General features: G+C 39.1%; 1 protein-coding gene across 14 annotated transcripts in view; it reads left to right on the top strand.

The window, feature by feature from the left end:
* The window catches only part of DTNB (dystrobrevin beta), a 241,584-nt gene that overhangs the window by 92,400 nt on the left and 121,419 nt on the right, over positions 1 to 27,765 (top strand). The gene's annotated exons all lie outside the window — the stretch shown is intronic.

Genomic DNA, 27,765 nt, shown 5'->3' on the forward strand with positions numbered 1-27,765 from the left:
CTCAACCAAGAAAAAAGCAAATAAGGGATTAGTTAAAAACCAAGAGCAAACTTTAATCAAGTGTGTACTTCATTTCCTACATCTTTGATAATGTGTTAGAGATCATTTTTTTATTAGATGGCTTTTCAGTTACAATTAAACCATAAAACTTTGTTAAACTGAACCTCCTATCCTGAGTCTTGTTGTATTGTAAATTCCAATTTATTTTTTTGGTTGAGTAGACATTATTTTAAATTTTTTAAAAAGGCAAAGAGGAAAAAAAAAAAAACCCAATAGTTTATTCTCTTTCATTGGCTAGAAAGAATTTATAGATTTTAAAATTGTTACTTTTTCTTCAAGTTTAAGTATCCCATGCTGTTAATTGACTTTTTAGTATTTTTTGGCTGTTTCTTGTTTAGAGTCTTACTCTTTACACTGAGATAGCTCTTTGCTATCTCAGAATGATTGGATTCTCTGAGTGTATCTACTGAAAATTCTCCTTCTAGATGTCAGGGCTAGGAGGATGAGGATCTTCTTTTTCACCTTGGTTTAAACTTGCTCATTTAGCTAATTTCTAACCCTTGTAGAAATGGGAATTTTACATTTACTTAAACATCAGTGACTGTTTGAATATTGCTTTATGATTTACAAAGCAGTTTTTCATACCCAGTTGATCTATAGCGTACCTAAAGTACAGAAATCACATGTGAAGTTTTAAATTTCTGTTTGATCCTCACAACACTCTTGTGAAGTAAGTCTTATACCCATTTTTTAAAAATTTCAGTTTTGTTATTTTTTTTCTAGTTTATTCATTCATTTTTGTGGTGGTGACTTAAGATTTCAAGAAAATCAAGTGTTATCAGCATACATAATTTTGATGCTGGTGTCATAAATATATCAGTTCTGAATTTTGATGAGTATGTGCATTACGATGGTAAATGCATCCTGGGAGGATCTTTTGGCAGTGTGTGTGTGTGTGTGTGTGTGACTTGTTTTTAAGATTAGGGCTCTGTGTGCGATGTTCTTGTTCTTTGAGGAAGATATGGGTGAATTTTGAGGCTAATTGGGTAAAGAAGTTTCCACCTAAGAAAAAATATATAATCAGTTTAGTGGTAATTTTTTTGAAGTTTGTCCACTATATTTGTATTAATATTTTGAATGAATGTTTCTCTGTATGTTTATAACAGATGAATTTAGTGTGCATGAATTCCGTTGTAGATTTAATATGTATATTGTTGGTGCTTGGAATTTTTATTTTTCCAAAAGTTCTGTTTAATGTTTTATGTAAGTAACTATGCAGTATACTTCATTATTCTTTTAGTCATCAATCCATTCTTTTACCTTTATTATAGAAAAGAAGCCATATGGTACCATACCTGTGATTCATTCTGTCCGTTTATTATTTATTCAAAAGATATTTTTTGAGCATCTGCTATGTTCCAGGCAGTGTAAAAGGCTTATGAGATCTATCTATGAACAAACCAGACAAAGACTCCTACCCTCAGTTCAGTTAAGTTGCTCGGTCGTGTCCGACTTTTTGTGACCCCCCATAGACTACAGCATGCCAGGCTTTCCTGTCCATCACTGACTCCCAAAGCTTGCTCAAACTCGTCCATTGAGTCGGTGATGCCATCCAACCATCTCATCCTCTGTCTTCCCCTTCTCCTCCTGCTTCAATCTTTCCCAGCATCAGGGTCTTTTCAAATGAGTCAGTTCTTTGCATTAGGTGGCCAAAGTATTAGAGTTTCAGCTTCAGCATCAATCCTTCCAATGAATATTCAGGACTGATTTCCTTTAGGATTGACTGGTTTGTTCTTTTTGCTGTCCAAGGGACTCTTAAGAGTCTCCAACACCACAGTTCAAAAGCATCAATTCTTCGGTGCTCAGCTTTCTTTATAGTCCAGCTCTCACATCCATACATGACTACTGGAAAAACCATAGCTTTGACTAGATGAACCTTTGTTGGCAAAGTCATGTCTCTGCTTTTTAATATGCTGTCTAGGTTGGTCATAACTTTTCTTCCAAGGAGCAAGCATCTTTTAATTTCATGGCTGCAGTCACCATCTGCAGTGATTTTGGAGCCCCCAAAAATAGTCTGTCACTGTTTCCATTGTTTCCCCATCTATTTGCATGAAGTGATGGGACCAGATGCCATGATCTTCGTTTTTTGACTGTTGGGTTTGAAGCCAGCTTTTTCACTCTCCCCTCCCTACCCTGATGGAGCTTAAATTTTAAGGGGTGTTAAAGACACCACTAGGGCTTGCCAACATCACTGTTTTCCTGTTCTTGCTAGGCACACATCTAGACTACATTTTTCAGCCCCTCTGTATCTAAAAGGACCATGTAAATAACTCTTACCAGGGGAATGTGATTAGAGTGATACATGTCTTTCCAGAACAAGGCAGTTGATAGCTGGATGCCTTTTCTATTTTCTTTATCAGCTTAATGGAGAGAATTTCTTTAGGATCCAGAGAGGGTGAAACTATAAAATTTCTTAAGGACCCAGAGAGGGTAAAACTATAAAGAGAATTTCTTTAGGACCCAGAGAGGGTGAAAATATAAAATGAAAGGAAACTGGGTCTTTGAACAATGGGTGAGAAGAATCCTGCCAGCCTGTGTGACTCTCGTGGGAGCAAGAAAGAAACCTTGTATTAAGCCACTGAGGTTTTAGTTTTTGCTACAGTGGTTGATACTAGAAGTGGAGTTCTGTTAAAGCAAAACCTTTAAATCTGTTTCACTGACTTAGCAGTCAGGTAGCACTCTGATGAGGATGCTGCCTTTGGGGATGGGAAGGACTTGCAGGTTCCGCAGAGGTGACCAGTTTGGTAAATTTGTCATCCATGGTAACTTGGGAAACCTACCTCATGCCAGGTTAACTCTTGGTCAAACATTGGAAAAGGTCACAGTGTGTGTTGACTTATTGTTAAGGAATTATGTGAAAGAGAGGAGTTAAGGAAAGAATTGGCTAGTTTTCAACCAAAAAAACGAAAGGGAATAGAGAAAGTTCTGAGAGTTGGGGCAGAGAAAGGAAAAGCAGACTGTTTTAGAGAGCAGGAGATAAGAGTTGAGAGAGGCTTCGAGCATCAAAGACCTAGTAAACATTCTCAGTTGAAAAAAAGTGACCCAGTCCTGTGGCCAAGCTCAGATGAAGGGTGAAAGTCCATCAGAACTGCTGCTCTCACCAGAATTATCTTGCTCCCACCTGCATAGCTTCTGATTTACTGGCTCCGGGATACACAGAACCTGGACACAGGCTGCTTTTGAAAGTTTCCCCAAGTGATTCTGTTTTTCAGCCAAAGTCGGAAACCGCTGACCTATTGTTTCATCTGGCCTCCAGGTGGCTGCTGTTAGTTGAAAGCAAGAGTCATGGAGGCAAACACATAAATCAGGATTGAGAATTATGTCTGGGAAAGAACTTTGTGTGTGGTTTCTGGCACATGGAACTGACTAGAAACAAATAGATCAAAGGCCTGCTAAGTTTTTGAGGGAATTATATTGGCAACGGAACCATGAGCCTGACTATTTGAGCTGTAAATGTAAAACTATTTAAGGACCCAGAACTTGCTCTGGAAAGAGGTGGGTTGTGAAGGTTTTACAGCCCCTTAGGAGGGCATGCCAGAGCCTACTTGAACCAAGGAGGATATTGGATGAAGAAGAACCTTCTGCTCTTCCCCTGCTATTTATTGTATGTTGGGACTAGGGAGGGCGGGTGCAGATAACACGCTTGTTCAGTTCATAGGATGCAGCCTCAGGAACTGCACGTGGTCTTGATGAAGAAGAGTGTGCAAGAGTCAGAGTGCACTTGTAGTTAAATGCCCTGACTGAATGGGACTTTAGGTTTGCTTTTGGGTAGTGGGGGAGGTTTGAGTGTGTTCTCTGTGTAGCAGAAGAAAGATTAGAAGTACTTACCAGTATCCATGCTTTCCTTTTCTTCCTGGATCAGTTCAGTTTAGTCACTCAGTTGTATCCGACTCTTTGCAACCCCATGCACTGCAGCACGCCAGGCCTCCCTGTCCATCACCAACTCCTGGAGTCCACCCAAATCCATGTCCATTGAGTTGGTGATGCCATCCAACCATCTCATCCTCTGTCATCCCCTTCTCCTCCTGCCTTCAATCTTTCCCAGCATCAGGGTCTTTTCCAATGAGTCACTTCTTCACATCAGGTGGCCAAAGTATTGGAGTTTCAGCTTCAGCATCAGTCCTTCCAGTGAATATTCAGGACTGATTTCCTTTAGGATTGACTGACTGGGTCTCCTTGCAATCTAAAGGACTCTCCAAAAGTCTTCTCCAACACCACAGTTCAAAAGCATTAATTCTTCTGTGCTCAGCTTTTTTTATAGTCCAACTTTCACATCCATACATGAATAGACTACTGGAAAAACCATAGCTTTGGCTAGATGGACCTTTGTTGGCAAAGTGATGTCTCCTGGATATATAACTAGATTATATAACCCATCCTCCTTGTAGCCAGATGGGCTGTGGGACTAGTTCTTAACAATGGAATTTGTTTGGAAGTGATCTATATTAGGGTCAAGGTTCAGTTCAGTTCAGTTGCTCATTCGTGTCTGACTCTTTGCGACCCCATGAACCCCAGCACGCCAGGCCTCCCTGTCCATCACCAACTCCCGGAATCCACCCAAACCCATGTCTATTGAGTCAGTGATACCACCCAACCATCTCATCCTCTGTCATCCCCTTCTCCTCCCGCCTTCAATCTTTCCCAGCATCAGGGTCTTTTCAAACGAGTCAGCTCCTCGCATCAGGTGACCAAAGTATTGGAGTTGCAGCTTCAGCATCAGTCCTTCCAGTGAACACCCAGGACTGATCTTTAAGATGGACTGGTTGGATCTCCTTGCAATCCAAGGGACTCTCTTCTCCAACACCACAGTTCAAAAGCATCAATTCTTCTGTGCTCAGCTTTCTTTATAGTCCAATTCTCACATCCATACATGACCACAGGGTCAAGGTAGTTAGCAGCAATTGTGTCTTCTCCAGTCTGTCTCTCTTTACCCTTCCCACTCCCTCTGTACATTTGCCCAAATGAAAGGATCTCTGTTAGTTCCCAGAGGCAGAGTCCTTAGATGAAAGGAAGCTGGGTGCCTGGATCAGAATCCGTCTGCCAGTTTACACTCTCACATGAGCAAGAAATCAGAAAAAAGAATGAAGGGTAGGAGTGGGGAGAGTCTTAGAGGCCTTGTTGACAAAATGAGATTTGAGCGGTCTTAGATGTTTGCCTGCAGACACCTGGGAAGAGCAGGAGTTTTCAGTGTCATGGCTGTAGAGCAAGACTGTGCCTGAATTCAGGGAACAACAACAACAAAAAGAGTAGACAGAATGGACAGAGCAAGGGGAGGGTTGTAGGAGAGGAGGTCAAAGAGGTAGCAAGGGCCTTGGTGGCCATCATAAAGACTTCGACTTTTACTACAAGTGAAAGAAGAAATCTTTAGAGTTTTGAGTAGAAAAATAGCTTGCATTGATTTATATTTTTAAATGATCAGTCTGGATGCCATGTAAAAAGTGCACAGTGAAAGGAAAAGATAGAAGCAGGCCATTTTGGGGAGGTAATTGCAGTAATTAAACAAGACATGATAGGATATTAGCAATAGAGATAAAAAGAATTAGTAGCAGTAAAAAGAATTGAATTAAGATATATTTTATAAATCTGTCTCATGGGTTGAATGTGGCTTGTGAGAGGAAAGGAGTCCAAGGAAATGCTAAGATTTTGTCCTTAACAGTTATAAGGATGGAATTGCCATCAGCTGAGGCAATGGCAGCCCACTCCAGTACTTTTGCCTAGAAAATCCCATGGATGGAGGAGCCTGGTAGGCTGCAGTCCATGGGGTCGCTAAGAGTCGGACACAACTGAGCGACTTCACTTTCACTTTGCACTTTCCTGCATTGGAGAAGGAAATGGCAACCCACTCCAGTATTCTTGCCTGGAGAATCCCAGGGATGGGGGAGCCTGGTGGGCTGCCGTCTATGGGGTCGCACAGAGTTGGACACGATGAAGTGACTTAGCAGCAGCAGCAGCAGAGATGGGGAAGGTTTGGGCTAAAGATCATTTAACAGTGATAAAAAAAAAACCCCAAAACCTACAACACTACATCTAGAATACTTTAAAAGAATCTTCCTCCAAATCTGAATCATTTAAATATGGCAATAAAAATTCTACTAATATGATGAGTAGTTAATTGAATAAAGTTTTCCTTTTAAAAGTATGATTTAATAGAAAATATGATAGTCTCTGTGACTGAGTTAACCATTTAAATCCTCGTTCAGATCATAAGGCTGGGATGATTGACAGGAGCCATCTCTGTGGGCCTCTGAGTGTGGCTTCATGGTGTGGATACTGTGTTTTAAGAGAGAACATCCCTGCAGGAAGCAACTGGAGTACCAGCGTGCCTGGAGCTCTGGGGAAAGCCGCAAGGTCTTGTCTGACCTGGCTGTGAAGTTATATCATAATACTCCACCATATTCTGCTAGTCACAGTTGCTAAGGCTGGAGAGAAGGGACTTCATCTCTGATGATGGTGGGGTGGTGATAAAATTCATCACAGTGGAGCCTGGGTGGCAGGAGAGATCACTGCAGTTATGTTTGGAAAATACAGTCTGCCACCCAGAGGATAAAGCCTTACAGTCTGAACAAGGATTTCCATTCAGCCAAGGAGACTATCAAGTTTTTCTACTAAATTAGTACAGTTTGGCGGCATTAAGTTTATTCATATTGTTGTGCAGCCATCACTGCCATCCATCTCTGGGACTTCTTCATCTTCCCAAACTGAAACTCTAAATCCTTTCCTGATATGCAAGGAGGATGGAGATAAACAAGCCTGCTCCCACTCCTTGCCTTCCCCTGCCCCGCCTTACATTCTGATCTCTGTGCATTCTGGTCTTCACTTTACCAGGAGAAATTTGACCAATTTCCATGTGGTCGTGACCAATTCCCATGTGCTCATCAGTTCACGGTAGGGAGTATGTGTTTGTGTACAAAGTATACTTATACCGCAGTACAGTTTCTTGGTAGAATGTCTTGGTAGAGGTAGTTATGTGTGGATATGGAAATTTCACCTTTCTTCCCACCAGATGGCAGACTCCACCTCAGAACAAAGTTATCCTATACTTGAAAACCTATAAATGACAAAGTATTGGATTTAACAACCTCTATTACTATGATTGCTTTTTTTTTTTTTTGAGTAAATGTTAATGGGCAACTCATATATGTCCAGTGTAGTTGTTTGGGCAGTGATGATATTAAACCATTTACTTGAAGCAGTTAGAGAAGCTTATGTTGTTATAGACTTGAAACAATTAAGACTATTGACTTTTGTCAGAAGCAGATTTCATTTTCATGTGGTCAGTATACCCCGCCTCCCATCTCTAAAATTCTAAAAGATAGTGTGTCTTCATGGAGGAGGAGGTATGTTTCTTGGCCATGCCCCTGTTTAGTTCTAAATAGTTACATGTCATAGTTCAACAGCTACTTTGTACATAGTACAAAACTAGGCAGGAAGACTATTTTTTACTTTTTTTTTGATCTTTATTATTTATTTTTTTGGTTGTACCACTTGACGTGTGGGATCCTAGATCCCTGACCAGAGATCAGACCCATGCTCTTTGCAGCGGAAGAGTAGACCCTTAATCACTGGCCCACAGGGGACATCCCAGGAGGAGTATTTTTTAAAGGCATAAAGCAGTATCCTCACTTATAGCAAGTTATAGAAAGAGGTGAGATACACAGGTGAAGAAAACTGGTACAAAATCTAGTCCCTTAGGCCAATGCCCCTTGCTCCTCAGAGAAACTGCTGAAACTTGCACACTGTGGCTTCACTCCGTGTTGACTGCAAGGAGAGCAAACCAGTCCATCCTAAAGGAAATCAACCCTGAATATTCATCGGAAGGACTGGTACTGAAGCTCCAATCCTTTGGCCACCTGATGCGAAGAGCCGACTCATTGGAAAAGACTCTGATGCTGGGGAAGATTGAGGACAAGAGGAGAAGTGGGTGACAGAGGATGAGATGGTTGGATGGCATCACGGACTCAATGGACATGAGTTTGAGGAAACTCAGGGAGACAGTGATGGACAGGGAGGCCTGGTGCGCTGCAGTCCATGGGGTCGCAAAGAGTTGGACATGACTTAGTGACTGAACAACAATAAAATGTTAAATAGTTGCCATTGAGCTGACAATTGCACTCCTAGGTGAAACTTGAGAATTCTCTTTTGAGAATTGGAGATACTCTGTCCACACAAAAGCTTGTACATGAATGTTCATAGAGACAGCATTCAAAATACCTAAAAAGTGGAAATAGACCCAAATGTCTGCCAACTGATGAACAGATAATCAAAATGTGTTATGGCAACATAGTGGAATATTACTAGGCAACAAAAAGTAATGAAGTGCTGATGCATGCTTTCAAGGGAAGAACCCTTGAAAATATGTAAGTGAAAGCAGCCAAACATAAGATGGCACACAGGGTATGATTCCATTTATATGAAATGTCCATGATAGGCAAATGTGTAGAGACAAGGTAGGTTAGTGGAGTGGGGGAAAAGAGTACTGAGTTTCATTTAAGGGTGAAAAAAAGATCTAAAATGAGATATTAGTTTTGGTTAACAACTTTTTAATATAGTTTAAAAACCACTGAATTGTGACTTTAAAAAGGTGAGTTTTATGATATGTGAAGTATGTATCTCAATAAAGCTGTTAAAAATTGGTCAGGGAAAGTTTTTCTTAAGAAGTGACATTTGAGCTGAGATTGGAATGACTAACTTGAGGTTGGTGGTTATGAATTCAAAGTCAGACTAGTTGGTGTAGTTGGGTATTTTACTTCCGCCCCCTCCAGTGTGTGAGAAGCAGAGTAGGTAGAATTGGTGTTTTAAAAAAAGAGTATGACAAAGGAAGAGAGCTGGTGAGAGAGGTTGGAGAGTATGCAAAGAAGTTACTGTAATAATGGGCAGTGGTGTGCAGGTTGGCTAAAGAGAGAAATGAGACCGTGAGGAAGATGAGGGACGGGGTGAAGGTGGTAGGTTCAATGACGTTTAGGTCCCACTGGTGTTGAAGTTTTGCTGGAGGCAGAACACTGGAAGGAGTGAGCTAGAAAGATAGAAGTTGGCGTGAGAGCAGGGTGCTTGACTCAAGGTTTTAGATAATATATGACAATTGGTAATACAGTGTTCTAGAACAAGACTTGAAACTGGTGGCTGATGCAGAGTGGAGGACAGGTTGTTGTAGGAGAGTTCAGGGAAGACCAGTGTATAGGTTTCTTAAAGTTGCTGTAACAAATTACCACAGACATGGTGGCTTAAAACAGAAATTTATTCTGTCACAATTCTGGACACCACGATCTTTTATTTTATTTTAAAGTTTATTTTATTGAAGTGTAGTGGATTTACAATGCTGTGTTAATTTCCACTGTACATCAAAGTGATTCAGTTTTATATATATATATATATATATATATACACACACACACACATACACATGTACATTCTTTTTCATGATCTTTTTCACTGTGGTTTATCAGTGAATAATTGACTGATATAGAATATCAGTCAATATAGAATATTGACTATAATTAGAGCTTCGCTGGTGACATAGCATTAAAGAATCTGCCTGCCAATGCAGGAGATGTGTGTTCAATCCTTGGGTTGAGAAGGAAATGGCAGAATGGAGATGGAAATGGCCACCCACTCCAATATTCTTGCCTGGGAAATCCCCTGTCCGTGGTGGGCTACAGTCCATGGGGTCACAAGAGTCAGAAACGACTTAGTAACTAAATGACAACAACAAATTGAATATAGTTCTCTATGCCATACAGTAGGACCTTGTTGTTTATCCCTTCTGTATGTAATAGTTTGCATCTACTAACCCCAAACTCACAGTCCATCCCTCCCTCACCTCCTCCTTGGCAACCATAAGTCTGTTCTCTGTCCATTGACACCACAATTTGAAATCAAGATGTGAGCAGGCGACACTCCCTGTGGAGGCTCCAGGGAAGAATTCATTTGTGTTAGGGTTCTCCAGAGAAATAGAATCAATCGGGTTTACATTTATATAAGAAGTGATTTATTATAAGGAATTGGCTCATGCAACAATAGAAGCTGACAAGCCCCCAAATCTGTGGGAAGAGGCAGAAAGCCAAGAACCCAGGAGAGCCAAGGATGTAGTTCCAGCTTGGGTCTGAAGATGTGAGAACCAGAACTGATAATGTAGATCTGTGTCTGAAAGGCCTGCGGGCATGAGACCCAGGAAGAACAGATGTTTCCATTCAAGTCCAAAAGCCGGAAAACCAGTGTCCCAGTTCAAAAGAATTCTCTCTTACTTGAAGGAGGGTCAGACATTTTATTCTGTTCAGGTCTTCAACCGATTGGATGAGGCCCACCCACATTAGAGAAATCTGCTTTACTCAGTATACCAATCTGTGTGTTAATCTCATCCAAAAACACCCTTTATAGGAGCACTCAAAATACTGTTTGTTTGCATGTCTTGGCACACTGTAGCATAGATGAGCTGGCACACAGAATTAACCATCATGCCATTCTTTGTCTCTTCCACTTTTGTGGCTGTTGTCATTCCTTGACTTGTAGCTGCCTCACTCCTTGGTCACATGACTGCTTCCTCTTCTCTTTCTTCTCTGTTTGTCTATCTTATAAGGATACATGTAATTGCATTTAGGGCCCACCCAGATAATCCAGGATAAATACTTCCTTCCCAGATCTTTAACTCAGTTACCTATTTTCTGTAGAAGGTAATATTTGCTCTTCTGACATATAGGGTGCTTATTCTCAGGTTCCAGAGGTTAGGATTTGGGCATATCTTTTGAGGGGTTCACCATTCAATCAACCACAGTAGTGTTTGGAAAAGGTCAACTATGTGGATGTTGAAATGAGTAAGAATTATGGCAGTAATATTGAACTCCACTAGAGAGGGATATTTAGGGTTTTGGTGACATGAAATTCATGTCATGATCACATGAAATTCAAAAGTAGGGTTTTAAGGGAAAGGGGAGAAAATCTGAGAATAGCTATCAGGTTCTAGGAGGACATCTCCCCCACACCCCCGCTGGAGATCCAGCTGTTGGAGGGATGTGAGAGAAAAAGCGGCTGCCACTTGAATAGCTGCAGAGGAAGCCAAGCCTTCAGGGAAAGCCAGGTTTCCTAGTAGAGCAAGAAGGTGAATGTAAGACTCAGAGGAGAGGATCCTCAGACAGAGAAGGGGTTTTGCTGATGGTAGACTTGCAGACAAGTTGAAGGATTTGAGAGTGGAGGGTTAGTAGGAGATGGGGTCTTGTGAGGCTGTGCAGAACCTTACGAAATCAAAGTCCAAGTGGGAGACTCGAGTCTCTTATGAAACAGGTGTAACCTGTGATAAAAGTTGTACTGAAATTAGCCCATCTCCTAGGCAGATCATGGTGCTGCTGATGAGAGTATTGTTGGGAGAGGGTCTTTCCAGGAGCACATAGACCTCTGGGTTCCCATCTTTTTTTTTTTTTCTTATGCAGTTTAAAAGATTTTATTTATTTTTAATTGAGGGATAATTGTTTTACAGTATTGTGTTGGTTTCTGCCAAACATCAATATGATCAGTCATAGGTACATATTGGTCCCCTCCCTTTTGAACCTTCCTTCCCCCCATCTCCCTCCCCATTCTACCTCTGCCAGTTGTTACAGAGCCCCACTTTGAGTTTCCTGAGTCATACAGCAAATTCCCATTGGCTCTCTATTTTACATATGGTTATGCGTGTTGCCATGTTACTGTCTCCATGCATCCCACCCTGTCCTTCCTCCCCGCCATTCATAAGTCTGTTCTCTGTGTCTGTGTCTCCATTGCTGCCCTGCAAATAATTTCATCAGTACCATCTTTCTAGATTCCGTATATGTGCATTAGTATACAATATTTGGTTTTCTCTTTCTGACTTACTTCACTCTGTATAATAGGCTCAGATTCATCCACCTCATTAGAACTGATTCAAATGCATTCCTTTTATGGCTGAGTAATATTCCACTGTGTATATGTACCACAGCTTCTTTATCCATTCATCTGTTGATGTGCATTTAGATTGCTTCCATGTTCTAGCTATTGCAAATAGTGCTGCAGTGAACACTGGGGTGCATGTGTCTTTTTCAATTTTGGTTTCCTCAGGGTATATGCCTAGGAGTGGGATTGCTGGGTCACATGGCCCAGCACAAGCAGTTCCGAGAGGCAGGTTTATAGCAATTCAATCCTACATCAAGAAACAGGAAAAACACTGAATAGACAACCTAACTTTACATCTCAGACAACTGGGAAAAGAAGAACAAAAAACCCCAGAGTTCGCAGAAAGAAGGAAATTAAAAAGATCAGAGTGGAAATAAATGAAAAAGAAATGAAAGAAACAATAGTAAAAATGAATAAAACTGAAAGCTGGTTCTTTGAGAAGGTAAACAAAAGTGACAGACCTTTAGCCAGACTTGTCAAGTAAAAAAGAGAAGAATCAAAGCAACAAAATTAGAACTGAAGAAGGCGAGGTTACAACAGACGATGCAGAAATACAAAGGATCAGAAGAGACTGTTATGGGTTTCTGGCTTTATTCCCTTTCATGGTGGTGTGAAGACCTGGGGAAATGTGACCTGAAGTTCTCCTGATGGCAGCTACACTGGCTGCTTCATTGACCGTGGGCTTCCTTCTGAAATTATGAATTTCTTGGGCCCTCCAAGAGGTAAAAGGAATAGGCTAGAGGTATCCTGACAGCATGTATCAGCAATTTCAGTGGGTTGAGTGGGATGTTTTACATATTGCTCTTCGTAGCATCTGAACGTTGCCCCAATCTACTCTGATATTTGGATGCACTGTGTATCCTTAAACCCACTTACAGCTGCAGAAGTGCTGAGTTTGAACGCAGAACACGAAATGGACCCACGTGTTTAGAAAGATGGATACTTATTCAAGAAAGTATTGGTGTGTAGTTTATGAAATAATAAGGGTTTTTTTCAACTAGCCTGATTATTTTTAGAACAGAAATGACAGGGAGGTTTTCCATTGCAAAGAAATGTATGACTTAACCGAAACCAAGCAGTTCTTCAAGTGAGCAGTTTCCTCTGGCAGTCATCTCACCCGCAGCCCCTTCTCCAGCGTTAGATCTCTCTTGATTCTTACAAGTGGCCACCAGAGCCGAACTGAAGAATGTGTATCCTGCTTCCATGTGTAGAGAGAATTAGAGGAATCTGTAGGACACAACAGTGTGAATTGTTGCTCTGTTTCTGCATTAACTCAGATCGACTTAGCAGCAGCAGCAGCATCAGTGATGATTGCCAGTGTGTCTAATACATTCTGAGATCTGTAGATACGATTTATGGTAGAACTGTTTCTCTAAATACACTTAATACATGTGTATTGTATATTTATCACCTTTTATCTCTGCTTAATGACTACAAAATGTCCAATTATGAAACTTGGACTATCTACAATAAACTCATATTTTCATGGGTTGCACCATGAAAAGGAACCCATATTCTGTGCAGCATTCTCTCCTGAGCTGCTTTTCTTTTTTTTTGTAATTGAAGTATTGTTGATTTACAGTATTATATTTGTTTCAGTTGCACAACACAGTGATTCAGTGAGCTGTCTTTTCTTCTCTTGCTGCGACCTCTGAGTGTTTTCACATAGTTCGGGGTTTTAGATGACCCTCTGCACCCACCCTCCAGCACTTATAGATTTTTGCAGTTCTGAATTCCAGCCCAGGCTTCTGGTCCAGGTTAAGACTCCTGTATTCAGTGGTCCTATAGACATTTCTGTCTTGAAGTCTCACTAGCTTTTCTGTCAACACATGATCCTAATAATTTTTTCAGTCAATTTTCTTTTTTAAAAAATTTTACGTATTTATTTTTGGCTGTGCTGGGTTTTTGTTCCTGCCCGGGCTTTTCTCTAGTTGCGGTGAGCAGGGGCTGCTCTCTCGTGGCGGTGCATGGGCTTCTCGTTGCAATAGCTTCTCTTGTTGCAGAGCATGGGCCCTTGGGTGTGCGGGCTTCAGGAGTTGCTGCGTGTGGGCTCTAGAGCACAGGCTCAGTAATTGTAGCACACGGGCTTAGTTGCTCTGCAGCATGTGGGATCTTCCCTGACCAGGGATCAAACTCTTGTCTCTTGTATTGGCAGGCAAATTCTCTACCGCTGAGCCACGAGGGAAGCCACAGTCAATTTTCTTAGACTTTTAAGTAGCTAACTATATTGCCTATGGGAAACAGTAACGTAATCATTTCTCAATAGTTATACCTTTATTTTTTTAACCTTTGTTTTGGCAAGAACTTCTGGATCGGCACTTCCCAAAATTGCCTGAAAAAGAATCAGCTGGGCAACTTGTTTTAAATATACAGAGTACTATGTCTCTGCCCTTGGGAATTTTAACTTAGTAGGTCTGGGTTGAGGCAGAGGAATCTTTTATTTTTAAATAAATACCATAGGAATTTTAAAATCTTCAGATAATGTTGGGAAACACCGTTTCAGAGCTAATATTTTAATAGTGGTGATAGTCCTTGGTTCTCGGCTATGGAGCATCTGTATCACGTATGATGTTAATTGACTTCTGGTTCTGTTCCTGCCTTCACCTATGGCATTGTCTGTGACACCCGTTGGAGATATTGTGTGCCCAGGTGTCAGGGGGCTGTCTCAGTCAGGCAAAGAACTTTCTGCCCTGATAATCATTCCATAAGCATTTCTAGTACCTGTTCCGCTTCAGGTTGCAGAAAGTGCTGCCATACGAAGAAGCACACGGTGGGTCTTATTGGTTTTCTGACCTTCATGCCTTCTCTAACCTCCACCCTCCCTTTCTCAGGACTCCGGATGCCTATGAAACTTTTCCCATAGTACACTTGTGTGCTGCCCCTTTTTTGTCTTAGCTGACTAGACCTTTTGTTTGCCCAAACCTGAAGTATTGGTCATAGTTCTCCTTCCTCATCCTACCCAGACATGCAGTCTATTACTGCATGCGAGTCAGAGAGCTGTCGGTTCTGTGTATGCTAGAAGCAGCATCTAAATCAGACATGATTTATAGCACACTGGGGTTTTGTCTTTTGTTAATGGAGTAATGTTCTGAAAGCTGCTTTAGTTGTGTCTTTGGACTGGGACTTTCAGCTGTAGCTCACAGATAGCACTGTGACAGTGTTGAACTATTTCCAGTTCTTATTCTACCATATTTTCTTACTTTTATATCTTTGAATCTGTTGTTCTAGCTACGTTTGTCTCCTCTCTTCCTCATCCTCCCCAATTTCCCTTGCCAACTTCTGTTCAGCCGCTGAGATTCTGCTCAGCCATTGCCTCTTTTCCTGAACCCCAAGTTGATTTATGTGTCTTTTCTTGCTCTGCTGTGACACACTGAATAGAAGGCACTTATGCGATTGTAATTATCTGTTCACTTGTCTGTAGATTCTATTAGCTTGTAAGTCCTTAGTATGTTGCTAGCCTGCATACCCCAAGCGTTTGTTAAAGAACTTTATAAAGTTGGCATCTCCCACTTGTTCCAGTTTTTAAACTACTTTTGATCATGAGAATGTTCATTTTGTCTTCCTTGACTTGCAGAAAGTGTGAGAGATTGATAATGTCCAATTTTGGCAAGAATGTGGAGGAGAGGACTTGGTAGAAGTATGAACTGATGCAACATGTGAAAGATAAAATTTTAAATGCATATAACCTTTGACCCAGAAATTCTCCATATAGGAATTCTCCCACGAAGACCCTTGCACCAGGTATATCAGGGTTTAGGGATGAAGAGATGACCAAAATATCCAACAGTAGTGAAATGGTGAAATTTATTATGGTGTATATATGTGTATATGTGTGTGTGTGATTATATATATATATAATTATAGCTGTGGAATTCTGTGTAGCAGTCAAAATAACTGAGCTAGATCTGTATGTTCAGATATGCAAAGAGGTCCATAATATACATTCATCTTCATCCTTCCTCAGAAATATCCTCTGCTTTGAATTTAGTGCTTAACACTTCCATTCATATTTTTGTATTTTTATTACACATGTGTGTGACCATTAAAACATATAGCATTATTTCTCATTTTTTATTTTTTATTGAAGGATAATTGCTTTAGAGAATTTTGTTGTTTTCTGTCAAACCTGAACATGAATCAGCTATAGGTATACATATATCCCCTCCCTTTTGAACCTCCCTCCCATCTCCCTCCCCATCCCACCCCTCTAGATTGATACAGAGCCCCTGTTTGAGTTTCCTGAGTCATACAGCAAATTCCCATTGGCTATCTATTTTACATATGGTAATGTAAGTTTCCATGCTACTCTTTCCATACATCTCAGCCTCTCCTCCCCTCTCCCCATGTCCGTAAGTCTATTCTCTATGCCTGTTTCTCCACTGCTGCCCTGTAAATAAATTCTCCAGTACCATTTTTCTAGATTCTGTATATTGACTTTGTCAGAATAGCATCATCCTGTAGCTTCTTTTGTTCACCTACATTGTTTATAAAATGATCTCCATACTGATATGGTTATTTTCAATGCCATATAAAATTCAGTTCTCTTAATATTACCACATTTAATTTATTCTCTTATTGCCTGACATTCAACTTGTTTCTACTTTTCCAAACAAAGCTGTAGTAGGTTTTCTGGTACACAGGTCATCTCATGCAGCCCAGAGAGTTTTTCTATGGTATAGTTTTAATAGTGGGATTCCTGAGTCCAGAAGAGTGTTATAACTTATTTATGCGTAACATAGCAATTGTTGGTACTTCAAGGGTACCCCTCCCAGCCCCAGGGTTGATGTGTATGGAACCATAAATACTATATTGGCTGTTGTGGTGCACATAGGAATGTCAGTCTGTTGATGTTGAATGCCAGCAAATCTGTATAATTTTTTTTTCCTGAAAAGGAAACTGTTTGCTACTCAAGCCAAGTTCTCCTTTTCATTACACAACTCCAACCTCAGCTCTTATTGAGCCAGTTGAAATAGCAGTGGTTCCTTTTTTATGGGTCAAGAGGTTATAATTTATCAGCATGTTTCAGAAGCCGTATGTGAACTAATTACTTTTTATTCTACCTAGATATAGTCTCATAAGTGAGAAACAAGGGCAGGAAAGTATTGCTCCTCAGGATAGGAATAGCATTTAGGGTGTTCTTGCTTGGAAATAGTTGATATGGGCAGCTGAGAGGGGCTCAGAGCAAGTGACAGAGTGACTGGTAGTATAGCCTGGTGATACGGGTGTCTCAGGCAGATGTAGTGTACATAGGACCTGGGGTTGGACGGGCAGAGGTGCTTGGTGACCTCTTGGAGAATAGGGATCCTGTGTTCATAAGACTAGCTACAGAGCTTTTCCACGAGGTTGGCACCTTCTGTCCCTTCCTTCACTCTCACTGAAAACAAGTCCTGCTTCTCCCTTTCAAGTAAGCATGAGCACAGATAGGATAGATGGTCTCAACAAGGAGCCTTGACTACAAAGATGAGCACTTCATTAAAAATCACCAGAAACAGCTATGCAACGGAGATCACAGAAGCGTTTATTTTGGACATAGAATTCATAGAACAAGTGGAACTAGATTTTAAAATTGTGCAGTTGAACTCTTGGAGAGATGTGAACAGTTTTTTAAAAATTAACTATTTTTGACTGTATTGGGTCTTTGTTGCTGGAGCAGGTTTTTTCTAGTTGTGGTGAGCAGGGGCTATTCCTCACTGTGGTACTTGGGCTTCTCAGAGTGGTGGCTTCTCTCGTTAAGGAGCGTGGGCTCTACGTGTGTAGGCTTTAGTAGCTGTAGCATATGGTCTCTAGCTGCTGGCTGGAGGCTCTCAGGCTCAGTTGCTCTGTGACATGTCGGATCTTCCTAGACCAGGGATTGAACCTGTGTCCCCTGCCTCAACCACTGGGCCACCAGAGAAGTTCCAAGCTATTTTATCTACCAAAAATAACTAAGTTTTGATTCTGGAATTTAAAAGTTTGATTGTCAAAATAAGAAATTCATTAAGTGGGCTGATCATCAGTGCCTGTAATGTAAGAGAAGATTTGTGAGCTGGATACTAGAGCAGAAAATTGTTCTTAAATACATGACGGAAGGACACAGTAATAGGAAAAAAAAAAAAAGACATGGAAGATAGATTGAGGAGTGCCATCTAATAACGGTTCCAGAAGGAGGCTAAAGAGAATGCATAGAAGTTATATGTAAAGAAGTAAGAAACCCAATTTCAAGGTGGTGACCAAACACATTTTCCCACTTACCCTCTGTACCAAGCCCATAGAAATGATAAAAAATTAAGTTTAATAAATTATCTTTGAAGATTGAAAAGAAATGTTCCTGACCTGAAGCCATAAAACATTTTTAAGTGAAGGAGTGTATGTAAAGGAGAAGTTGCAGAAAGGAACTGCTTAACAGTGCCTGTTTGAGGTCATCACTACTACTGAGACCCTGAAGCTCTCTGCTGATTTTGTCAGAAAAGATTCAACATGAGGCCCCCAGCAAGGAGGCCACTATTGGCTAAGATGGCAAGTGAACAGTCCCATGGGAGATGTTTACATGGTCGTGAAAACCCAGAGGGAGCTTAGCACAGTGAAATATAAACAGCAGACCTACACCCTGTGGGTTAGAACAGTCAGAAAGAAACTTTAAAAATAGGTCAGTCTAATTTCCTTTGAGGACCAAGGATAGACTTTCATGCTTAATACAAGAAGTAGAAGTTATGAAACTATAAATAATAACGAAAATGAAGAATACAGTTGTTGAACAAACTCACTAGATGGGCTGCAGAGCAAACTGGATATAGCTAAAGAACAGATTATTGAACTGAAAGATCAGGGCAAGAAATTTTCCTGGAACCCAGCATCAAGAGATAAGTGTCTATAGACAGCATATATGTTTTTGTTTGTTTTTATATCCATTCAGCCAGTCTGTCTTTTAGTAGGAGAGTTTAATCCATTTATATTTAAAGTAATTATTGATATATATGTTCCTGTTGGGATTTTCTTAATTGTTTTTGGTTTGTTTTTATAGGTCTTTTCCTTTTCTTATGTTTCCAGCCTATAGAAGTCATTTTAGCATTTGTTGTAAAGCTCGTTTGGTGATGCTAAATTTTCTTAACTTTTCTTTGTTTGTACAGTTTTTGATGTCTCCATCAATTTTGAGACTCTGCTGGGCAGAGTAATCTTGGCTGTAGATTTTTCCCCTTTCTTTACTTTAAATACATCCTGCCATTCCCTCTGGTCTGCAGAGTTTCTGTTGAAAGGTCTGCTGTTAACTGTATGGGGTTTCCCTTGTATGTTACTTGTTTTTCCTTTGTTGCTCTCAGTATTTTTTTCTTTGTGTTTAATTTTTGTCAGTTTGATTAATATGTGTCTCAGTGTGGTTCTCCTTGAGTTTATTCTATATAGGACTCTCTGCATTTCTTGGACTTGATTGACTATTTCCTTTCCCATATTAGGGAAGTTTTCAACTATAATCTCTTCAAAAATTTTCTGATTCTCTTTTGCTTTTTCTGGGACCCCTATAATTCAAATGCTGGTGCATTTAATATTGTCCCAGAGGTCTCTGAGACTATCCTCAATTCTTTTCATTCTTTTTTCTTTATTCTGCTGTTTAGCAATTATTTCCACCATTGTATCTTCCAGTTCACGTATCTGTTCTTCTACCTCAGTTATTCTGCTACTGATTCCTTCTAGAGTATTTTAAATTTCAGTAATTGCATTATTTGGCATTGTTTGTTTATTTGTTATTTCTTCTAGGTCCTTCTTAAATATGTTAAAATGGTTCTTGCATTTTCTTCATTCTATTTTCAAGATTTTGGTCATCTTTATTATCATTACTCTAAATTCTTTTGAAGGTCATTTGCCTATTTCCTCTTCATTTATTTGGTCTTGTGGGTTTTTACCTTGTTCCTTCATGTATACAATATTTCTCTGTCTTTCCATTTTATCTTACTGTGTTTGAGGTCATCCTTCCCCAGGCTGTGGGGTCTTAGTCCCTTTTGTTCTTGGTCTCTGCCCTCTGTTGGTGATGTTAGTCCAGTGGTTTGTGTAGGCTTTGTGTGGGGAGGGACTTGTGCCTGCATTCTGGTGGGAGGAGGTGAGCTTTCCTCCCCGCTGATGGGCAGGATTGTGTGAGGTGGTAGGTATTAGGGTGTCTGTGGGAAATCTGTCATTGATGGTTGGGTTTGTATTCTTGTCTTGCTTGTTGTTTGGGTGAGGCGTCCTGTGCTGGGTGCTGCTGACCATTGGGTGATGTTGGGTCTTGGATGCAGGTAGAGGCCTTCGAGGGAGTTCTCACTAATTACTACTCTAGGATCAGGGGTTCTCTGGCAGTCTAGTGTCCTGGACTCAGTGCTTCCTCAGATTCTCAGGCCTGATCTACAATCAGGGAACCAAGATCCCACAAGCCATTTATCAAGGGGATAAAGAGGATTAAAACTAACAAATAAAAAACAAAAAACTAGGAAAAAAAAAAAGAACCCTAGACAAATGGCAAATGCAATAGCAGTTGAATAGTAACAAAAGCAAAGAAATATATACACACACACAAACAAAACCAAAACAGTCCAAAGAAGAGTACAGAGAGTGACCTGGTGAACAAAGGAAATAAAAAATAATACCAACCAATGAAAAACAACACTAACTGAAACATGAAACAGAAAACAAGACCAAAGCAGAGAGCCAGCTGAGGAATAAAGCAAAGAAAGAAAACACACCAACATGGTGGGGGAAAAAAAGAAAAAAAACAGAAATGCAGAGTTAAATAGAAGTATTTTAAAAGATTTAGATATAGTAAAGAATAACTACGCCAAGAAAAGAACAATAAGAAAAACAAAACAAAAAAAGGAAAGGGGAAAAAAAAAAACCAAATCCCACAAAATTGCAAAAAGCCAATGTAGAGGTAGACGTATATAGAGAAAATACTAATAAAAAGTGTGATTAAGAAAAAAGTTCTCAAAATCTTAAAGTGCATGCTCCTCAACAAGAGAAGCCATGCCACAACTACATAAAGACCACACGCAGCAACGAAGACTCAACACAACCAAAAATAAAGAAGGAAAGAAAATTTAAAAAGAAAATGTAAAGAATCCAGGGACTTCCCTGACAGTCCAGTGGTAAGACTCTGCACTTCCAATGCAAGGGGCCTGGAAGGACTGATGCTGAAGCTGAAACTCCAATACTTTGACACCTGATGCGAAGAACTGACTCATTTGAAAAGATCCTGATGCTGGGAAAGATTGAAGGCGGGAGGAGATGGGGACAACAGAGGATGAGATCATTGGATGGTATCACTGGCTCAGTGGACATGAGTTTAAGTAAACTCCAGGAGTTGGTGATGGACAGGAAGGTGTGGCGTGCTGCAGTCCATGGGGTCGCAGAGAGTCAGACACGACTGAGCAACTGAACTGAACTGAACTGAACTGGATTTCATCCCTAGTTGGGGAACTAAAAGTCCACATAGTGCATGAAGTGGGGGGAAAAGAAATCCAAATGATACTAGATTAATCACTGGTTTTAAGAAATAACAGCAGAATGTCTTCAAGTGGCTGAGGAAAATAAATTTGAACTTAAAATTGTATTCTCATCCAAACTGTCCTTCAACAGCATGAATGCTATAATAACGTTTTCAGAATTTAAGGACTTTGAAAGCTCTTTGCTAAAAGAACTATTTAAAGATGCATTGCAGAAAGAAAATAAATGAACAAAGAAGGGAGTAATGGGATTTAAGAGAAAAAAAAAAGCAGAGAAATCAGAAAAACAATGCTGAATGTAGATAAATATTGGTAGTAAGATATATGATGATTTTTAGTAAGTTGTGACTTAAATCAACAAAAATAGCAACTTGGAATTTGTGGTTAAGGAGAGCAAAGAGGGAATTAGAAGCTAACTATAGCCTTTCATCCCCAGTGAAAAATATGCATGCAGGATGAAAAATAATAACAAAACTGAAATGCAGAATTCAACTTAAAGAAAAGTCAGAGAAATTCTTGGCTATCAAAAATTAAATCCCAAATTGTGATATCCCCAGGATTTATTAGATTGGATAGTGAGGCTAGTGGTTGGGGTTATTAGTGCCTCTGAGGTACAGAAAATCTACCTGGGTCTACTCAAGGTGAGTAGAACTGGTGCTTTTGTAAAGTTTAAAATTTTAGAAGGGCTTCCTCCTTGTGAAAGAGGGGCTCAAATTACTCCTCTGGCCCAGAGAGAGTACAAGTAAGATTCCCCTACAAAAAACAGTCCCCACTAAAGGTGAGCTCATTTTCAGATATCGCAAACTCTGTTATAAAGCGATCTACTGTGAAGGAGAATCAGCAAGGACAACATATCGTACCTTAAGTGTGCCAAGGACTTTAGAAAATTGTACATCTTAAAAATTAAGGAAAAAAGTTTACAAATAATGACATTTGAAAAAGGAATAAGTCTATGACAAAGGAACAAACTGAACTTCTAGAAATAAAAAATAATAAGGTTAGACTCAGTGGAGGGGTTAAATAGCTTAGCAGCAGCAACAGCAAAAATTAGGAAATGGAAAATAAGTCTGAGCAAATTAACCAGGATAGAGAATACTGAACACAGATACTGGAAAATGGAAAATGTGAAAGTCCATTGAAGAATTTGAAGGATAGAGTGAAAGATCAACCTAGAATTCCATACCTAGCAAGTCTGTTTAAGAGCAAAGAAAGAATATATATTTTCAGAAAAGTTCTCAGTGGGTTTGCCACCAATAGACTGTTGCTAAGGGAACTAACAAAAGATGTGCTTTGGGGGAAATATAAATTGAACCAATAAGAAAGAAATGGTACACAGCAGAGTTAGTAAATGTGAGTAAATTTAAATAAGCACTGTGTGTAAAATAATAATGACTAATAATTTTATTGGTCTGAAAATAAGATGCAGCTGAAGTACTAATCAATGCTATGAATATAGTTGAAGCATGGTTAGAATTAAAGGATTTTAAGTTACAAGATGAGAGTACAGATACTGACTAAGGTTGTGTAAAATGTTCATGTTAAATTGCTTAGAGGAGGTCTCTGACTTCTCTGAGGAGGCTTATGTTTCTGTCTGAATCCCCACCAGTGGTGGCTCAGGATGATGTATTCAGAGTAATTTGAAGTGAACGGACAGGAATGGCCTCCAAGACATCAATCCTGAACTTTTTCATTAGGCTGAAGTGCTCCCAAGTGTCAGGGTCTGTAGTCAAGTACCCTGAGATGAAGACTGTGCTGTGCAAGAAATTAGCTTGAGGCTGGTTGAGAATATAGTCATCTGAGCTCAAAAAATTTCAGAATATCTTAGTGCCTGGTCCACCGTTATCTATGTCCTTGCAGCTGCCCTCAGTTGGAGGTGTCCCCACCTCTACTCAGCCAAGTGCCCCCTTCCCAGTCCCCAGCGTAGTACTTGCGTCCCCAGTCTGCTTCTGACTTTTTGCAAGGAAGTCCCACTGCCCCTGGGGACCTCTCTGATCCTTTGTATGTTCTCTAAGTTTACTTGGCTGTGTTGTACTGTGAAAATAGTAAGACAGGCCTATTTATATGAACTATAGTTTCTGTACCTATGATATTGAGACTGTTAATATCTAATTCATAAAACATAGGGAGGGTTAAATGAGCCTCTGAATGTGTGCAAAGCCCCTCTTAGATAATGTGACACTAAATTCTCAGTAGACATTACTTCGTTTCAGACAAAGGAAAAAAAGCAACCACCAGAAGAGTCTGCTCGAAAAGTATATAATTGCCCAAATAAGGAAAACAAAATGAGAAAGATAAAACCTAAAAAGTAATTAAGGACAAAAATAAAAGGAAGAAACTAAAATAATAACAAGCTATAGAAACAAATCCAAATATATTAGTAGTCTGTGAACTAACTAAAATTTTCAGATAAAAGGCAACGATTGTCAAGTGGATATTTTTTAAAAATTTGGCTGTATGCTATTTACAAGAAACAGCAAAAATATAAAAAATATATACACGAAGTTGAAAGTTAAGGATAAAAAAAGCAGAAAATTAACACTGCTGCTGCTGCTAAGTCACTTAAGTCGTGTCCGACTCTGTGCAACCCCATAGATGGCAGCCCACTAGGCTCCTCTGTCCCTGGGATTCTCCAGGCAAGAATACTGGAGTGGGTTGCCATTTCCTTCTCCAAAAAATTAGCACTGCTTATGTTATATATGAAAGTTGTTAAGAGAGTAAATGCTGTACATTCACATTACAAGGAAAAAACATTTTCTTTTATTTTGTATCTATATGAGGTGATAAATCTTCACTAAACTTATTGTGATAATCAATTAATGATGTATGTAAGTCAAATCATTATGCTCTACATCTTAAACTTACACAGTGCTGTATGTCTATATATCTCAGTAAGAAAGAAGAAAAAGACACACCAAGCTAAGAACTCACCAAAAAAAATGGTGAAACTTTATTAACCTCAGAAAATAGATTTCAGGGCAAAATAGATCTCATAGATTTCATTTTATGAGAGATTAAAGTGATGTATTTTATGTTATGTATATTTTATTACAGTAAAAAAATCTTCACCAGAGGTAAAATTTACAAAAGATAAAAAGATGAAATCAACAGCTATATATATACAACAGCATGAATATGCAACTACTAAACAACCTTGCTTTCTAAAACTGATTCAAGATAGAATAAAAACTGTAAATATTAGTATAATCATCAAATAATTTGAATTAGTAGCTTAAAATATTTATACAAAGGAAACAACCAGGCCTGAACAACTTTACCTAAGTTTCAACTTTCAAAGAAAAGAATTCAGTGTTACAAAAATTTCCCAAAGTCTAGAAAAAAAATAATGAGCATTCTGATTTCATTTTTAAGGCTAGAATTACCTTGGTACCAAAACGTTATGAGGACAAGAAAGGAAAATTACAGGCTATCCTAATGAACACAAATGAAAGCCTAAACAAAATATGAAACTTATCTCTTTAGTGTATCCAAGAGTCATGACCACTCTTGTTTTATTACAACATTTAAAGATAGGCTTCCCAGGTGGCTCAGTGGCAAAGAATCTGCCTGCCAAGAAAGAGATGGGGGTTCGATCCCTACGTTGGGAAGATCCCCTGGAGCAGGAAATGGCAGGAAATGGCAACTCACTACAGAGGAGACTGGCAGGCTACAGCCCATAGGGTCTCAAAAGATATGACTGAGCGATTAAACAACAACAAGAGATAGATTATTATAATTTAATCATTTCATAGATTGATGGATTAAATCTGTATAATCAATAAATAGTTATTAAGATCCCATATTCATTAATAATTTAAACATTTACACACATTATACCTTAGTAATCTAGGGGTAGGAGAATTCCCTTAACCTAATATAGTATATTTATAAAAACATAGTATCCATTATATTGGAGAAGGCAATGGCACCCCACTCCAGTACTCTTGCCTGGAAAAATCCCATGGATGGAGGAGCATGGTGGGCTGCAGTCCATGGGGTCGCTAAGAGTCGGACACGACTGATCGACTTCACTTTCAGTCTTCACTTTCATGCATTGGAGAAGGAAATGGCAACCCACTCCAGTGTTCTTGCCTGGAGAATCCCAGGGACGGGGGAGCCTGGTGGGCTGCGGTCTATGGGGTCGCACAGAGTCGGACACGACTGAAGCGACTTAGCAGCAGCAGCAGCATCCATTATATTTACTGATGAAATACCAAGAGTATTTGTTTTAAGATTGAAAACAAAACAAGGAAGCTTACTATCACTTCTATTCAACATTTTCTTGGAGGTCCTAAGCAGCATAGAAAACAAGGAAAACAGATAAAAGACATTTTAATTGAAAGGAAACAAGTTACTGTTATTTAATGGTGACTGTCAATACAGAAGGACTGAAAGAATCTCCAAATAAATCATTAGAATAGAACAGGGACAATAAAAGTGAAAATAGATAAATTAGACTACATCAAAATTAAAAACTCCTGTGTATCAGAGGACACATCAACATAGTGAAAAGGCAAACTGTAGAAAGGGAGGAGATATTTATATATGATATATTTGATAAGGGGCTCATATCCAGATTGTATAAAGAACTCCTGTAACTTAAGAACAAAAAATAAAGCAAACAACCCATTAAAAAATGGGTAAAGGAATTGAATAGATAATTCTCCAAAGATGATTTATAAACGACCAGTATACTTAACACTGTTTAACCGTATATTTAAAAATGGTCAAGACGGTAAATTTTATGTATGTTTTACCAAAATTTTTAAAAATAGAGCTAGATGTGTAAAATATGCAAAATAGATATGCAAAAATCTTTCTGTAACTGGAAATAAATAACAGATACATACATCCTTTGTGAGCAAAAATCTATAACTTTATTTGAAGAAATTTAAAAAGGCTTATGGGAGTTTGCTGGCAATCCAGTGATTAGGACTCTGTGTTCTCATTGCTGAGGGCCCAAGTTCAATCCCTGGTTGGGGAACTAAGATACCACAAGCGGTTCACAGAAAGGAATGTTCAGTATGTGAGTATGTCAGTTCTCCCCAGAAATGTCTATATATTCAATCGGTTTCCATCAGAATCCCAGGAGGGTTTCGTGTGTGTGTGTGTGTGTGTGTGTGTGATAAATGACTGATGGTAAAATTTAAGTGGAAGTGTGAAGGGTCAAGAAAAATGAAGACTCTCCTAATGAGGAAGGAAAGTCTGAGGCGCTGGTACTTCATGAAAAGAGAAGTGGAAGCGTAACTGCTAAATTATCTTGAGACTGGTATAAGTTCAGAAATAGAGTATCTGTCTTGTAGGAGAAGAATGGGTTGTTTATTAAATGATCCTGAGGCAATTGATTATCCATATTGGATTATTTCCTTATACATATAAAAAAATCAGTTCTAAGAAGATTCAAATCTAAAAATGAAAGATAATAACTATAAAATAATGAAGACAATCTGGCAGGATACCTTTATGACCTCAGGGAGGGGCATATTTCATAAAATACAAAAGGCACAAAATATGAAAGAAAGATTAATAAATTGGGGCTGCTGTATATTTTAAGATGACCAATCATCAAGAACAACAGAATGAAAAAGAAACCTTACATGAAAGTTGTTTGTAAGATATACCTTCTGTAAGGTTAAAATACAAAACATATAAAAAAAAACTCTTAGAAATCAGTAAGAGAAAGACTCTTAGAAATCATTAAGAGAAAGACTCTTACAAATCAGTAAGTGAAACACTATTGCAGAGACAGGAACAAGCATTTCACAGAAGAACCACAGTGGCTCATAAACATGGGAAAAGATGCTCAGTCTTTCTAGTAAGAAGGAATTGCAAATTAAAACCACAATAACATTTATCACCTACCAGATTGGTGAATGTTAGAATGTCTAACTGTAACAAGGGTTGACATTAATGTAGAGAGAATCTCTTACACAGCTGATGAGAGAGGAAATTAGCGTAACCACTTTATAAAAGCAAGTTGGCAGTGCCAAGTAAAATTGAATGTGTATAACTTATGACCCAATAATTCTTTGGAATAACTCTTAGGAAATTCTTTCACATGGTCACCAGGAGACATGGACAAGAAAGTTTTACAGCAGCATTGTGACGGAGAGGGAAAAAAATGGAAAAACCCAAATGTTCATCAACACTGGAATGGCTATATAGATTATGATGTAATTGAGCAACGTATAATCAAACAGTTAAAAAAAAGAATGAATTACAGATCAATTGTAACATAATTTTGAGTAAAAGAAGTTGCATAAAAATATATATGTAAGCCTATATAGGTTTTTAAGCATGTATTAAATCATGCATTTTTTATAATACATAATTGCTGAAATAGTAAAATCAAGCAAACAGTACAGAATCC

The sequence above is a fragment of the Bos javanicus genome, chromosome 11 (genome assembly GCF_032452875.1).
Source record: "Bos javanicus breed banteng chromosome 11, ARS-OSU_banteng_1.0, whole genome shotgun sequence".
Classification (NCBI taxonomy): Eukaryota; Metazoa; Chordata; class Mammalia; order Artiodactyla; family Bovidae; genus Bos; species Bos javanicus.